The 16,739-nt window shown below is 39.8% G+C and overlaps 1 long non-coding RNA gene across 4 annotated transcripts in view; it reads left to right on the top strand.

The window, feature by feature from the left end:
* Positions 1-16,254, top strand: part of LOC116487427 — a 65,087-nt gene extending 48,833 nt beyond the window's left edge. For 2 of the 4 annotated variants that reach the window (XR_004253076.1, XR_004253079.1), the window contains 5 exons: positions 1,425-1,582; positions 6,882-7,069; positions 7,887-8,035; positions 11,022-11,131; positions 12,795-14,361. This is a non-coding gene — a long non-coding RNA (uncharacterized LOC116487427). Of the gene's footprint in view, positions 1-1,424; positions 1,583-6,881; positions 7,070-7,886; positions 8,036-11,021; positions 11,132-12,794; positions 14,362-15,978 lie in introns of those variants that run through there. The other 2 variants (XR_004253078.1, XR_004253077.1) reach the window with 2 other exon arrangements.
* Positions 16,255-16,739: the final 485 nt, after the last annotated feature.

The following is a 16,739-nucleotide window of genomic DNA, read 5'->3' as shown; positions in this document are numbered from 1 at the left end:
ATTGGTTGCTGCCGCCATTTTGCAGCCACTTGCTGAGGCGATCAGCTCCGGTGCAGACGCGTTCTGCAGCGGAGCAGGGGATCGGGTCAGCCGGGGCTTTTTTGCTGCACCGAGGCCACTAGAGGCAACCAAGGGAGCCGCCAGGGCCTGGCAGCCTCAGGAGGGAGCCTGACGAGGCGTAGGCGGAGCCAGCAGCGCCCCCTCGCCTGACCTTCAAAAGCTGCCCCTAGGGAGCGGGGTGCGGTAGTGTGTGCAGGCAGGGTAGGGTGTTGGTCCTCGCTCAGAACAGCTCATCTACTGGCTGCTGACCTATAGCTAAACCAGCCATGGTCTGCGCTAGGCAGAAAGCTCTTTCTAGAAAGTCTGCGGCCACCCAGACTGAGTGCCTGCTCAAAAATGTGGCAGTTCAGGTCTCTGGATGCAGGGAGTGCCTGAGCCTGTTGCTGACATCTGAGGGAGTGTTATCAGGACACCAAGTTAGGTGTGTGTGTGTGTTGATCCGCTCGAGGGTAGGAAAGCTCTGCAGGAGGATCTGGATAGGCTGGACTGATGGGCTGAGGTCAACTGCATGAAGTTCAACAAGGCCAAGTGCCAGGTCCTGCACCTGGGGCGCAATAACCCCAAGCAGAGCTACAGGCTGGGAGATGAGTGGTTGGAGAGCTGCCAGGCAGAGAAGGACCTGGAAGTATTGGCTGACAGTCAGCTGAATATGAGCCAGCAGTGTGCTCAGGTGGCCAAGAAGGCCAACAGCATGCTGGCTTGCATAAGAAGCAGTGTGGCCAGCAGGGCTAGGGAAGTGATTGTCCCCCTGTACTCGGCTCTGGTGAGGCTGCACCTTGAGTACTGTGTTTAGTTTTGGGCCCCTTGCTACAAGAAGGACATCGAGGGGCTCCAGCGAGTCCAGAGAAGGGCAACAAAGCTGGAGAGGGGTCTGGAGAACAAGTCTTACGAGGAGTGGCTGAGGGAGCTGGGTTTGTTCAGCCTGGAGAAAAGGAGGCTCAGGGGCGACCTTATCACTCTTTGTAAGTACATTAAAGGAGGCTGCAGTGAGGTGGGCATTGGTCTGTTCTCCCACATGCCTGGTGACAGGAGGAGGGGGAATGGGCTAAAGTTGTGCCAAGGGAGGTTTAGGTTGGATATTAGGAAGAACTTCTTTACTGAAAGGGCTGTTAGGTATTGGAATAGGCTGCCCAGGGAAGTGGTGGAGTCACCATCCCTGGAGGTCTTTAAAAGATGTTTAGATGTAGAGCTTAGGGATATCATTTAGTGGAGCACTTGTTAGTGTTAGGTCAGAGGTTGGACTCGATGATTATGGAGGTCTCTTCCAACCTAGATGATTCTGTGATTCTGCAATTGTGTTTCTAAGGATGGTTCACAGCAAATTTCAAATCTCAGTTTGAAATTTTATCTTACTTTATCTCTAGTAGCAGTAAGGTCTTCAGAGTCTGAGGTACATAAATAGCCGCTTCTTGGAGCAACTAATCTGAAACCCCTAAAAGACTTTGTTCTCTGAAGCAGTGTGTGGATGCTGGATGAACAATACTTACATTATCATATCAGGAGTGAAAACATGAAGAAAAAGGTAAGGTTTATTATGTTTAATTTCTAAAAATGGAAAACTGTAAAAGTTAAGAGAAATAGTTAAAAGGAGTGGACAAAGAAGTAAATGTTTATATTAGTAGAATAGTAAAGTCTATACATCACACATTCTGAAAAGGAAAAAACACTAAAACGAAACAACAAAAAAACACACGCGTGCACACATACAGAAACAGAACAACAAGGCATTAAAAAGAATTTGAAAAAAAGCCAGTGTATTTAAATAAAAGAACAAAGGAGGCTATTAGAAGTAAAATAGCCATCCATCTGAATGTGCATATCCCGTGCAAGTGAGGAAAATAAAACAAAACAAACTTATCCTGTTAAATGTAGAACTCTAATGAGGCAAACCAATTAAAAAAAAAAGTGACCTCCTAAAGGCACAGAACTGACTAATAAGAATGTTCTCAGATACCTCAGAAACAGGAAGCCTGTTAGGAAGTCAGTGGCCTGAAAGATGATTAAGGTGTAAATGGGATACTCCAGGAAGCTAGGCCCAATGGCAAGAAAGCTAAAGGAATGATTTGCATCAGTGTTCTCTTCAGAAGAGGTCGTGGAGGTTTCCACATGTGAACCAGTCTTTCCAGGGACAAGCCAGAACAGTCTCAAATCAAATTGTCCACAGAAGAGATTTTCAGAGCAATTCAATAAAGCAAACAGTAGCAGAACTCAAGGACCAGGTAGCATTCAACCAAGCATTCTAAAGAAGCTAAAATATGAGACTGCTAAGCTGCTAATTTCTGAAATCAGCCTTGAAAGCAGAGAAATACAAAGTGGCGAATGTGATGCTATTAAAAAAAAAAAAAGTTTAAAGAGCAGAGCTGAAAAACTACTGACCAGTAAAATTGATTTCTGTACCAGACAAATTGGTACAGATCATAGAAAATAGAATTGGTAAACACATCATTTTGTAGAGAGAAAACATGCCTCACAAATCCATTAGCATCCTTTGAAGAAGTTAATGAGAATCAGGCTGAGGGCGTGCTGCCTGATAGTGGACTTGGGTTTTCAAAAAGCTATTCACATCACCAAAAGGTCTTAAAGAAATTAATCAGTCATGGGATAAAAGGGAGGGCCCCTCACATGGTTTAATACATGGTTAGGGAAAAAAAAAAAAAAAAAAAAAGAAGAAGATTAGGTATAAATTGCCATCTTTGCCCAGTAGAAAACTGCAATCCAGTTGAATCCCATGTGGCTCCTGTTATTCTTATTTAGATTTGCTATGGAAACAGAGATGGAGCCAGATTATGCTCCCACTCCATAGCTTTCAAATATTTTCTTTAATCAGGAAAGATTGCACAGCTTGGTCATAAAAGCCTTTATGACCAGGAGGTCATTTCCAGGAGTATGTTGTTGAGATTTTGTGGGTTGGCAAGGGGGCTTGTCTGCAAGGAAGAAACTGTTTCTTAAATTAGAAGTTGCAAGGCAGGGATCAGTGTAGTATCTACCTCAGGCTTGACAGAGGTGGCAGATATTTTTCAAGTGTATGTCAAGCAAATTAAATACCAATATTGACCCACCGTCAGCAAAGACATTTCTTGTCTGTGAGGGTGAGAGAAAAGAAACAGATGGCCAGAATGGCCAATCTGTGGGCCAGGATTATAATACTATAACAAGGAACAACTCATTATAATTGAAACCTCAGATTTTCCCAAATAGTCAAATTCAAGTAGCTTTATTCTCCTCTTTTATGAATTGATGTTCTCTTTTATGTTACATTAGGCAATCCAAGAAATCTAGGTAACTTGTTTTGGTGTAGGTATATGGAAATGAGTATCAAGAGCTAACCATACCTAGTCGCATGTGGAAAGAGTTATCTGCAGAAATTGAAAAGTGAGCCTTTTCAGACACTTCCAAATCTCAGTCCATGAGAGCCTTAGGGCAAAGACAACCTTTGTATCAATGTGTATGCGTTTATGTTGTTTCTTTGATATTAAATAACTAATATTTTTCCTTTAGTGTTGTTATGGTCCCGTTAAACGACACGTTGTTTCAAAACCTATCTTTCAAATATACTGCACTATAACTGTTGCATACAATGATAATAACTCTATGCAAAGAATTTGTTCACAAAGTGTATTGATGATACTTAGGGTTATATTTTTATATTTCAAAGTCTTTTGCTTGCATAACAGCCATTTTGGAACATGGTAGTTAGCATGATTATGTAATTTTTACTTATCTTACTTTACTTAAATCCAAGTGGCTATGTAACGGTCTAAGATCAATGCTCTTGTGTAAGAAATGCATGTATCTGACTTTCAGTGGAGCCATGAGTAAAGAACAGGTAAGTCATTGCATAGTTTGGTACAGCTTGCATATGTATACACTCATACCTGCATACACACTGTGCATCTTCTGGAAGTGCTAGGGGGCATGGAAGGTACTGCATACCTGCATTGGGTAGTCTGTCTGGGAGACTCCTGTGTGGGGAAGTAATGATTTGCAGAAGCAAAATTAGTGAAAGTCTCAAGAAACCACAGCACAAACCTGTCATAATAGCTATAAAAAATCCATTTTCCCACTCTTACCATGATGATAAAGTTAGTGAAATCGGTGCAGTTAAGGATGCCTAACACCTCGAGGAAGGATGGTTTGTTTATTTCCTTTAGGTTTGATTATTTTTTCTCCCATCATTTAATTTTTAGTTGTTTCTGAAAATCATCTCTCTTCAAACCAGCTACCCAGACAAAACTCTTCAAATTCTTTTTTTTCTTTTTTTTTTTTTTTTTTTTTAAATCATGCCCACAGAGATAATAAATATGTTATCCAAATAAATCAGTTGGAGCCAAGTCTGAAGCTTCTGAAAGACTAGCTCTTCCCAAAACAAGTGGACTCTGTAATAAATATGCCACTGATACACTTCTCTTAGGTCACAAGAAAAGGAGTATGACCATTCTAGCTTCTTGTGGAAGAAGGTCCGGGCCCTGTAGGGTTTTATAAGAGCTGCTTCACAGATTCACATCAGCTACAGAGGTACTGCCCCTTTTGAGGAAAGTTGTGTTTGTTGTTGAAGGCAGCAAAGATCTCTTTGGTTTAGTTTCTATGTTGCTTATCAGATGCTGATTTAATATAAATGATACGGACCCCACTGATTTCAAATAAATTGTTTCATTTTATGTTACCTGTAGATTTGGCTCATCTAGTACCACTGGCAACACTCTTGTGTGGGTATTGTTTGTCATTGCCTTGTGCATTGTGTAATGCCAGGCAGTGCCCTCAAATTGCTCCAAGCTCTGGTTAGAGCAAATCAGTTCACATCAATTGACAGTGCCGTGACAGGTTACACCATCTGAAATGTGGGCCTAATGAGCAAGGCAATACCAATCTGATCTGACAGTGGCTTCTAGTGACATTGAGCAGCTGTCAACAAGGACACCAGTGCATGGAGATAGAAATTCTGGAACATCTACCTGGATTCTTCTTTTAGTTATCCTCAATTTGCACAGATTTAGCGAAATTGATTGTGTTTGCAAGGAAACCACGTGGGAACTAGGTCAAGTAGCACAATTTTGTCTGTGAAATACTCCATTGAAATGGGCAGAATGATACCCACTGCTTTAAGGGTTGAGTACAGCCCATTATTGTTTCTTGTACATCAAATGAGTCCAATCAGTTGACAGTTTCACAACAGGAATTAAAAAAAAAATAATAATCTTTTTCATTAGGTTCCTGAGGCATAGTTTGCTTAAGGCTGAGAAAAACTAGAAAGTCTTTCCATATCTTTCTTTGTTCCTGTACTCTTCCCCAGAAACCTGTTGTCTGTCACTGTTGATAGCAAGATGTTGAAAGAGCTGAATTTTTGGTTTGAGCTGGTAGGGACATTTCTATATGTATGATGAAAGGGTGAATAAACCCATATTTCTGCATGAAAACTATGTGTCAAAAAATCATGTAATTTCATCCAATTCTGCTTATATTTCCAAGAGATTAGGGAATTGCAAAACTGACTAAAGGAGACAGCTACCTGCACTGACATTGCCTCACTGAAATTTTCACCAGTATTCTTTTTTAAATATATTCGTTAATACCTGTCCCAGAAAGACTACAAGTGAAGCTAAGTCCACCAGTGGAAAATAACAATGAACATTGACTTTAGTAGAAGATAGACTGTATCTAGGGAACAGAACATTTCTTCTGCATGGAGAATGCCCTTACCATCTGAGGGATGAGGTAGCAGATAATAAGTACAAATCTTTGTTAATGTAACCATAAAGTTTTACAGTTAAAATAGAAAAGGTCAAGCAGTCCAAAAATCAAGGTTTCTTTAGCAATCTTTAACTTGGCTGCATTCCACAGCTGGAGTATTTTCTGTTCTGTCTTTCTTTGTTAAATGTGTCATGTAATATATTCCTCTTTGACACTAAATGTGTATGATAAGTATACAAGGCATGAATTGCAGTAGAGATAACTGTTGCCATAGGAACCTTAACTTTTGCATTTGCCAAGTTTGAATCTATAATAGTGTAATCATAAGACTGCAAGGCAGGGGAAGGTCATATCCCTCTGACCCCTCCCTTTGGAGGAAACCCTTCTTGCACACCTCCCTGCCAAGCTCCATGCTCTCACCACCAGCAGGTCTGTACATCTGTGTGGGGGATGCTGGAGACAGTGGACTTTTTTTTCTACCAGGGTGACTTTTCAGGGGCTGTTGTGGTCCCTTGAAATTTCCAGGTGAACCTATAGGATAGACCTGCCTGCAAGCTCCTGTGTTGCCTTGTTCAACTAGTTCATGAACCCAAGCATTTAACAACACTTACCTTTTTTATTTTATTTTTGGCTATTCGAAATGTGTTTTCCCTAAACTTCTCACAGATACAGACATACAAAGCATCGTATTTTATGATGTGAAGAGCCAGTATGTTTCTTGTATGATAACTTCTACTGAACCCAACCATAACCAGGAACCCTACTATAGGGGCATGAATAAACTTATTTGTTCCCTGAGCATTAGCACCTACAATTTCCTAGAGGAAAACACTGCACAGAAGCTTTTCTCTTCAGGCCCTTCATCCTAACACAGTCCTAAAATGTGAATTTCTGCCTTGATAAAATTTTGATGTATTAGTGTTTGCTTACTCCCAAATAGAACTGAAAACCTGAAATATCAAAGGCATGAAATAGAATTGCGTAGTGAAACATCTGTTGGAGATAACAAAACTGCTCATTTTGTATTAACTCAGCACTCCACTATCTTTTTCTGAAGAGACTCACCACCTTGTGGAAATTTGATCTGATACCTTGTGTGTGTTTTTTTTTTTTTTGTTTTGTTTTGATCCAAGGGGAAGAGATACAGGAATACAGTCCATGGTGGAAATGCCCAGCCACTGTTGAGATGTTTTGATACAGCCTGGTGGCTTTCATGCCTCCAGTGTAAGATGAACAACTTCTGCAGACATAAAACACTTTCAACAATTTTCTGTCCAGTGATTTTTCCTGAAAAGAAGGGAGGAAGGAAAGAAGGAAAAAGGTAGGAAAGAAACAGAAGAAGGAGGGACAGAAAGAATTCTGCCTTTCCTCCAAAGCACATGCAGTCCTGAAAGACAGCCAACGGGAGTTGAAAGGTAGCTCCCCAAGCAGCAACCTTGTGTGCCATCACTTGATGAACGAAGTATTTGTTCTTTCTCTCTCTTGGGATGATCACTCATGCCAAGTATTCTGGCATGCTCCTGAGCCTGCTGTCCAGATGATATTCACTTACTAACAGGAGCATTTGTCTTTGGGTAGTGCTCTAAGTTATACCACTGGGGTTTGCAGGGCATGAGAATTTTCAGTGTTGGAAAGAGAATAAAAGACCACCTCCTGTCTCTTCAGGCAAGCAGAGACTCTGCATTCTCTCCATGTAGGCTCTTTGTTATTTTTGTCCAGAGATTGTCTTAGATCCAAGTCAACCAAACAAAAGCTGATTATCTCACCTTTAAATAGAGGGATTACAGCAGAGAAGTTGACACTGGGTAACTGATCTCCCACTTGAGCGGCTGAGGGGGATATCCCTTATGATGAAACAAATTTGATGGAAGGAGGGGAAAAAACTGCCAGGCTAAAGATTAATGCAGAGCCATAGCTCCAAGCATCATGGCTGACATTTGACTCATCATTCATAGTTATTTCTATCTACAGGAAAAAAGAGCACAAATAAATAGCAGTTTTAACTCCCACTGCAGTAGAAAACCAGCTTTTCCTCTGGAAAGGTTCACCATAAGGGAAACTTTCTTGGGAAGCATTAAAGAGAAGAAAAACACCAGTGTCAGTTAATGCTGACACCTCTCTCTTTTCTCTTCCCACAGCCCTACAACAAATTTTTTGGTGTTCTGCTAATGACATATATTACCCAGTTATAGTGGATGCCTTGGAACTAAATAGGCTACAATTTAATACCTGGAAATACCCTCTCCGGAACAACTCTCTTCTAGGAATACCATAGAACAGGTCCCAGGTTAGTACAAAGAAATGCTCATCAGGATTCAGATGTTACATGTATGCAAAGGTAATTTTAAGTAACCCTCTCATTTCCCTAGTCCTTGTCTGCTTCTGCCAGTTCCCTTGGCACTGAATAAAGCATATTAAAAACATTTTTAATCTTCACCAGTGAAACAAAGGGCAAAAGTCCTGATGACAGCCTGGGCTTGCTGAGGAAGATCTGGGGGCTTCTGGGATTTCCTGAGGCACAGTCATGCATAGCTGTTCCTCCTGTCTAACTACATCCTCTCTACAGCCTTTTCTGGGGGAGTTTAGGGGTTATTGTAGCTGTAGCATGTTCATCAAGGACTTTCCTACTCTGGTGCAATCTTCCTTAGATCTACCTTAACATGTTGTTTTTAGTTAGCAGAGAAATTGAGGCTAATCTTTTTCTTCAGAGTAGGTTAATGCTGAAACCAGTTTCTGGCACGTTCACGCTTCTAACTCTGAAATTCACAGAATCACAGAATTGCTGAGATTTGAAGAGATCTCTGGAAGTCGTGTGGTCCAAATCCCTTCTCAAGGAGGGCCACCTAGAGCAGGCTGCCCAGGTCCATGTCCAGGTGGCTTTTGAAGATCTTCAAGAAGGAGACCCCACAGCCTCTCTGGGCAACCTGTGCCAGTGCTCCGTCAGCCACACAATAAAGACGTGTTTCCTGATGTTTGGATGGAACGTCTTGTGTGCCAGTTTGTGCCCATTGCCTCTCGTAATTTATATATTGGTAAAATTTCAAGGTATTAAGAGTCCTGGTAGTAAGAGAAACCAGACACCATAGAAGTATGTTTCTGTTCTCCATTTAACCCGCAGTATCTTCATTCTGGAAAACATAATTTCAGAAGATGACGTTTTCACTTGAGCAACATGGTTAGGAGTGGGCCTGATTCTGCTTTAAGTTGGTGCAATTTCAAGGAGATAATCCTGATTTATACTCAGGTAACCGAGAGGAAAATCAGATCCATTATATCCATAAGAGCAATCATATAATAAAAGAGCTGGAGTTTTAAACTGTCATTACAGCCAAGACAAATAGATTTTCTTGTCACCCATCCTCACAGCCTCTGACAGCTCAGAGCTCTGGTGGATGGGTTTTTGAACTGGAGGATGATAGGAACAAGCTATGAAAACACCACAGAGTGTCTTTTTGGCATTTTACCTTTTCCTCTGGTCTTCGTTTTATCATCATAATCTAGATAAGAAACCGCAGTGCACAGTATGAGTAGCATTTTGATGTCATGCAGGCTGCTGAAGAAGTGGAAGATACAGCCTAGTTCAAGTGTCAGACATGCATCGGCAAGATTAATTTACAGCGAAGTCAGAAATCTGAGTAGGTTTGAATTACGCTCCTCCATAGTACAAAAAAAGATTGCACTATGAAAATTGATGTGGCATAGTGCAGAGGTGAAAGAAGAAATTGGTTTCTTTTTACTTTAAGGATAGCATCGGAGTCTAGTATTAAACCAAGCTAGTAAGATTACCTAATACTGGCATTAGAAGACAAAAAATATTCATCTTCTTCTGGTCATGCCAAATTCCCCTTTTCTTTAATTGCTCTGGGGAAATATGGATTTACACCTGAACCAATAAAAGCAGGATGAACTCCTTTTCAGCACGTAAGAAGAGAAGAGACACAGACCACTCTACAAAGCAGAAGGAAAAATTGCAAAGTAATTTTTACCAGCAAAACACATTTTGCCCTCCAGTATGAAGCAATGGGGAACAGCAATCAAAATTGATTGTTCCAGTTAAAAGTCTGCATCATGATGTTACCGAAAAAATAGCATGATGAGCTCAGCTTTTCTGACAACGTGTCGCAGTAAATATAGACAGGAGCCTGTTAAGATTAAAGAGTTCTTTGGCATATCATACATTTTCTTGATTCACTGTGCATCATTAAGCTATCCCTTTTTATGATGCTTTGTTTATTTCATGGACAAGCCATTAAATTCAAATTACATCTTGAAGGAAATTTACTTCTTTTGGGTCCTTCTGTGGAAAGCTCTCATTATCTGTATTTGTATTTCTAATGCAGATGAATGGGTCAGATCTTAATAGCAGGTCAGACAGGTGAGGTGGTTGTAGACATCAATAACACTACGCTTTTTTGCTTTAGCTGCTCTGCTTCTACTTTTTCTTTGCAGAATCTCCAAATATTTTTGTAGATATGTAAATCAGGGTAATAAAAATGATATAAAACCTTTTTTTTTTCTTTTTCCCTCCAGCTCCTGTGCCATAATTTTAATGTTTTATTGCTGATTACAGTGACGTTAAATAGTCAGTAAAACAAGTATATCTGCATCACACAGTATGTAAACAGCATTTCAGATGTCTAAGATGTTTCAATTTTTTCAGTTGTATGATATTCAAAATTGTATCTTTCTTTAGAATCCCTTTACTTCTTTGGCTGCTCAGTGGTCATGAATTTTATGAGTAAAAGGCTAGAGCTGTGTAATCAAATTTATTATACAGAAGTAGAAAGGCTTTATTTGCCATTAATTTGGAGAGAAATTGTGTCACTAAGTCTCTCCTTTCATTGAAAGATAATCATTTTGTAACATTTAATAAAATGCAAAGGTAAGTGCTCAACTGAAGGTCTTGTGCAATTCTTAAAAGTCATCTAAATATGATCACACTTTCTTTAATCAGTTTCTCACTTGTGCACCCTGAGAAACCTCTTTCACCCCTCTTACCATTAGGTTACACTAGGATTTGCTATATGCAAATAGCACAGCAAATATTTCTAGCTCAAAACTGAAGGCAGGTTTTTGCTTGTTTGTTTTGACAATAGAGTTTCTAGCGGGAGCTCATCCAAACCTTTACTGGGATTTTAGAAACCAGTGAAAAAATGGTTCTGATTTTCTGATTTCTGGCAACTCTTTTTTTTTTTTTTTTTTTTTTTTTTACCTTTCAAAATGTTTGTGTTTGTCACTTCCGTTGTTGCTTGCTGCATTATCATTTACTACAGACAGATGTCTTTATGCAAGGTGCTGAGTTTCTTCAACGAGGACTGGAGGAGTCAAACATCGCAGAAGACATGCGTCTTGGAACACCTTGCAGGATCATGTCCAAGACTTGGTAATAGTCTTATTTCTGTTCATGTGTAAATCATTGGTGCAGAGTGACCTTTGTGATAATGCTATTTCTTTTCAACTTACCTGTCATTTTTATTTGTCATAATGTTTTGCTCTGTGCTGAAAGCTCAGTAAGATGCCATGTTACAAAGATAAGGCTTTCTCTACCATTATGCTGTCAGGAAGAAAGAGTGTTCCAAGGTTGCCTTCTGAGATGCATCAAATTGTTGTACAGGACTGCAGGTGGACTAATTATTGCATCTGATACATACTCAGGAAGTCAGCTCAGCCATAGGTAGCCTGAGTCTCTGGGAGAGACCCAGAGTTATCTGTACTCCTCATGTAAATATGTTCTGGAGATCACCTGCAAGAGACCTGAGAGTCATTTGGGAAGAAAATGCAAACAGCATTTGCTGTCTTAAGCCATAGATTCCTCTAGGGAAATTATGGAAATACATGAGAAACTCTCAGTCCAGAAGGTTGATAAACATAGTTCTTGACATAGTCACTGATTTCCATTCTGGTAAGGAAAACCGTGCATATATTCGCCTGACCATATTAAAACAGTACCCATTTGTAGTCACTAGTACCAGCTTAACCTTTGCCAATGGAATAGAGTCTCTCCTTGGAATCAGGCTGGTGTATTGCAAGTGGCATGTTAGCAGCAGGAGAACAAATACTTCCCTTGGCTTTAGCCACTATTAAAAATAGGTTTCTGCACTGATTTGCAATCATTCCTCTCACATTCCCTTTATACAAGATGCATTTTAATCTGGGAGCTGATAGTAAGACTTTCACAGTACACAAGATCAAGAGCACATAGTTTGTGGAAGATGTATCATGCATTAGAAAACATTCTTCTGACAGTTTCATATGTCTAAAGTCTTGTCAATGTGGTCAATAGGAAGGAGTTCAGTTCTGCTGGGCACATCCTTGGTTGACTGCTTTTCTTGCTCCTGTATGTAGAGGAATGGACTTGAATGTGGTTTAAAGCAGTATGTTTTATCTTGTAATAAATAAACTATCCTAGCCGGGTTTCTGCTTCCATTCTGCTTCCCAAGCCATGAAGGCAAAATGATAACCAGCCTTCAGATCTGTCTATGTTATGTTTGACACTGTGAAAAAGTAAGAGCTCAGGGCACTTCTCAGAGGTTTATGAGGACAACATTTCTCTTTTGGGGGAAGACAGCATCGCAGTATATATACCCAAATTGCTTTTCTCATGACTCAGGAAGACTTTTCATTGTTAATCATATGTGGTAGACTGCAAGTATTCATCTAAAACAGCTCACTGTGAGGAAGTTTGCATTGCATTATTATTCTCCATTGAGTCTTCTGTATAAATGTCTGTCTATATTCCTCAGTCACATGCCACAGAATCCTATAGGGCATCTGCACAGTACAATGCATCCCTGAATGTTGTTAGTCAAGCTATATGCAGTGTCAACAAGAATATAGGAATTTCTTCAGTAAAACATACAGGCCACAAAGGGATGCATGTTGTAGTAGCTGCATAAATGCTGCTGGGCCTCAAAATTGTCTTCATTTCTGTACCTATGGAGACTTTTCCTGTATGAAGTCTGCACAGTGTACATTTAAGGACACTTTGACAACTAACTTCTGTGAAAATCAATGGGTTTGACGTCTGAATGTCTTTAAAATTCTAGTCCTTGGTATCTGCTGAAGATTATCTATCTGAAGATACAAAATGTTCTCCAAGGAAGAAGAGTGGTCTACACATTCTCCAGAGACATGACCATAACTTGTTATGTTTGTCCAGTTCTTTGAGAGTCTTGGCAGCTCCTCAGAGGTAACTCTGTGTAAAAGTAAGAGCGTGCTCAGGCACTCTTGAGGAGAGGAACTAGGTGTTACCATTTTGATTATTTTAAATCATGATATTCCAAGTGAAGAACAGTTGAAGCATAGACAAAATGATAAACCTTACTATACTGTATTCGGCTTCCTGGTAACAAAATCCTCTCTGGTGTGTTGGTATCTATACAATGCAAATAACCTCCATGTGTCTGGCAGTCTGCTTAGCAAATACGTTGTAGTCAGTACTGAAGAAATAGATTAGTTTTTAAACCATGAAATTATATGTTTTTTTGTTTGTATCTAAATAACATTGCATCTGTTTCCTTATTCCATATAGATTTTAGTTTTATTATTGCCACCATGAAGCCCACACTGTAGTACTGATGGGATAGTTAGTTTGATATTGGTGTGCCAGTACCAGCTGGACAGCTTTGCTGGTTGCAGCTCATTTCATCATATTTCATCAAGGGCTGGTAGAGGACATGCTTCTAACGCAGACAGCCAGGAAACTGGTTTATTGTTGTCCTCTCTAGTAATTTAGCCCAGTCTCAGAAATGACACCATTTTTTTTTATTTTCTTTCTCTGTTTTTCCTCCATCACTAGCAGACCTGATTCCCTTCTCTGGCACATCAGACATGTTCCATTAGTTGCCACAAAGTGACCCTGGCACTGGTCTTCTGGGATATCACATAGACAGCCATCCTGCCCCTCCAAGATTCATTGGGCTTCTCCTTTTCTTCACAATTTTTTTTTTTTTTTTTTTTTTCCTTCATAAGGCCAACTTCTAAGTATACACATTTCAGTAAAGTCACCAGATCTCAGAGACTGAGAAAAGCCTGTTTGAAAAAACTTAATGACTTCTTTCTTGCTCTTGGATTTTCCAGGAGTGTTCAATTTCCTTTTCCAGCACCCAGAATGCATATCTTATTTTACTACTAACTGTTAGTCAAAAATGAGCTTTGTTTAATTCACTGGGCTTTTTGCAAAATGTTATATTTATACTAGACTGTTTTATGATATTTATGCTATGGCATAAATATTTTTGCAAGTGTACTATAAAACAGATTGCATCTCCCCCTCACTGTGACTTCAGAGAATTTTTTCTTTATTTTTTCTGAATGTAGTGGTGTCTTCCTATTGTTTTTGAGGCCACTGGCTCCAGGCGTACAGTTATTCATAGTCACACACACTTGGAAATAGTCATATACATAGATGATCATACAAATAGAGAACTTTCAAAGAATGTAATCTGCATTTGGGAGCCTGGATTAAAGGGCCTTTCATGGAGATTCAAAACCTAAACAAAAGCATAAGGAATAATTAATCAACATGAAAGTGGGTAGAAAGCCTTCAGAAACTGGTGAGATTTCTAAAAAATATTCCTTATCCAAGTCAGAATTAAAAACAAAAGTGTTTTCTGTTTTGAATGTCTCTCATTCAGAAAAAAATGATATTGACATAAATGTCTTGATTTTGAAACTATGTGTTTTGATTTAGAGTTGCTAAAATCTTTTTCAGAGAAATTTCACAGAAAATTTACTAAAAAGTCAACACACTCCCAGAAATAACTCCAAGCTGAAGAACACAATGCTTTCTTTAATGAAGTTCAGCGCTGGCATTGGGGACTTGGTGCTAGCTGCCAGATTAGGTTTCTAGGTTAAGACCTATGATTTTCAGGCCTGAACCTGGGCTATAACAAATGTTTGAGAGGGGAAAAATCCCACCAGAATGTCCACCTCAGAGCAAGGGAAGGAAATCAGGCAGACCAGGAACTTTCAGTCTAAATGGCATCTAATGGTCTCAAGTGTCTATAGCATAAAAAAAGTCCTAGAAACCCATTCCTGTTTGGGGCCTCATAGTCCTTAGGGACTACTGTCCACAGTAGGCAGGAGTTAAGCAGCCTGGAGCCCATCACTCTTCTCAAAATGAGTTCAGTTTGTTCATTGAGAAATATTGGCCTGTGGATGAAAAACTACTGAGCCATCCAGACGAGAGTAAACAGTTGTATTTGGAAGGGTCACTCTGAAGGGAAATGACTAAAGCATAACAGCAGGAATGTTTTAGGGCCAATCTTAACACCCCAACCCTCTTACAGAGTTAACATCTAATTTATTGCCCTCTTTTATGTGATAGTACAGAGGGTAAATGAAATGCATTAACAAAATTTGCAGATGGTAATAAATTGGGAGGCACCAGAGAGGGGAGATAAATACTACAGAAGAGCCTAGAGATTAGAAGCATGACTAGGAGAAAAAATTAGATTCATTTTACAAAAATGTAAACTTGTAGGTCTGCTCAGAATTAACCAGTGCACAGATACTATAAAGCAGAGAGACAAATGGAAGCTTTTCATTGGCCTTCATTGCTGCTTCTGTAGAATTTTAAAGTTTCTCCTTCTTTTTCTACCAGTTCTCAAACAAAGGCAACACCATCAGACCCTGATGTCTTGGCTTGGTATTTAATGGACCTTACTGCTGCTAGAATAAGCATGTGTTCCAGGAACAATTTCCCACACAATATCTATTTAAAGGGATGTGCCAGCCACACTAGATGGGCACATTTTAAGGATAGTATTAGTATGTCATTGTGTGCTTTTTTACAGAGGTTTGAGGTGTGTAAGTGATTGTTAGGCTTCAGAAAAATATTCTCCATTAAGACAATCAAGTGATGATAAATCTTTTTTCAGTTTTTGATCCAAAGACCACTGAAGTCAATAGGAGTCTCTGTCACTTGAGAGACATTTGGATCTGGCTCCACAGGCTTTTTTTTTTTTTTTTTTTCCTGTCTGCTTGGCTGTGAATTTAAAAAAACTGTGTCATTTGCATTGGGAAGGCTATTCTCACAGCTAGAAATCTTTTCTGTTAAAAAAAGATGGAGCTGGGAAAAGGAGGAGGAGCTGGTCTAGAGAACAAAACAAATCCTGTGCTTTTCTGTGGAGTTTTCAGCAGTTCAGTGCATGTTTTCCTTTTGTTAGAGTGCCAAATGTGTGGTCTGCTACACAAAGCAGGACACGGCCCTTTGCTCTCCTTTCCCAGATGCAGTTACTTGTAGTGTATGACACTTTCTTATTGTCTTGGAAGACCTGGCTGTATATGAAAAGCAGACTCCAAACCATTCCTTCAGTGTACAAGGCAAGCGTGTGAGTAACCTGACAGGACTGAATTCAGAGATGCCAGTGGAAGGTCTTGATTGCATATGAAGGATGATCAAGCTGAAGTGATCCAGTGCTAATTGCTGTGATAGTGTGCAAGACTTACCTTGAAATTTCTCTGTAATGCCATTTTGTTCCATCAGCTGAAATAAAGTTATCATAAACTCCCACATCTGCCTGTGGTATATTTTGTGAGGACCGTGCAGCATGGGTATGTATCCCCAGAATGTGAGAAGTATAATAATTAATAGGCCTCATTCCACGCTACTGAAGTACCTAGGAGGCTTTCCATCAGTTTTAATGAGAGCCGAAATGTGCCTTAACTGAGCTGTATGGGGAAGGAGAAGCTTTCTAAATTCTAAATTACATATTTCTTTAGCTCTGCAAAAGGTTCTTTGGGGGTCATTCCCTTTTCTGGGTGAAATACACATTTCCAGACACACACACGCAAAAAGACTGCTCATCCCACCTGACAAAGCATGTTGGCAAGATAAGGAGACAATAAAATAAACTCAAACCTCTCCAGCTCCCAGGCTATTTGTTCTGCAAAGAAAAAAAAAAAAAAAAAAAAAAAAAGACATGGCTCGTGATGTGGCCAAACATAAAACTCATGCAGTCCCAAAGGCCTCAAAGGAGAATAAATGC

This window comes from Aythya fuligula, chromosome 3, assembly GCF_009819795.1.
Source record: "Aythya fuligula isolate bAytFul2 chromosome 3, bAytFul2.pri, whole genome shotgun sequence".
Lineage (NCBI taxonomy): Eukaryota > Metazoa > Chordata > Aves > Anseriformes > Anatidae > Aythya > Aythya fuligula.
The sequence above is the reverse complement of the archived record's forward strand: the minus strand, read 5'-3'. Positions and strand labels throughout refer to the sequence as shown.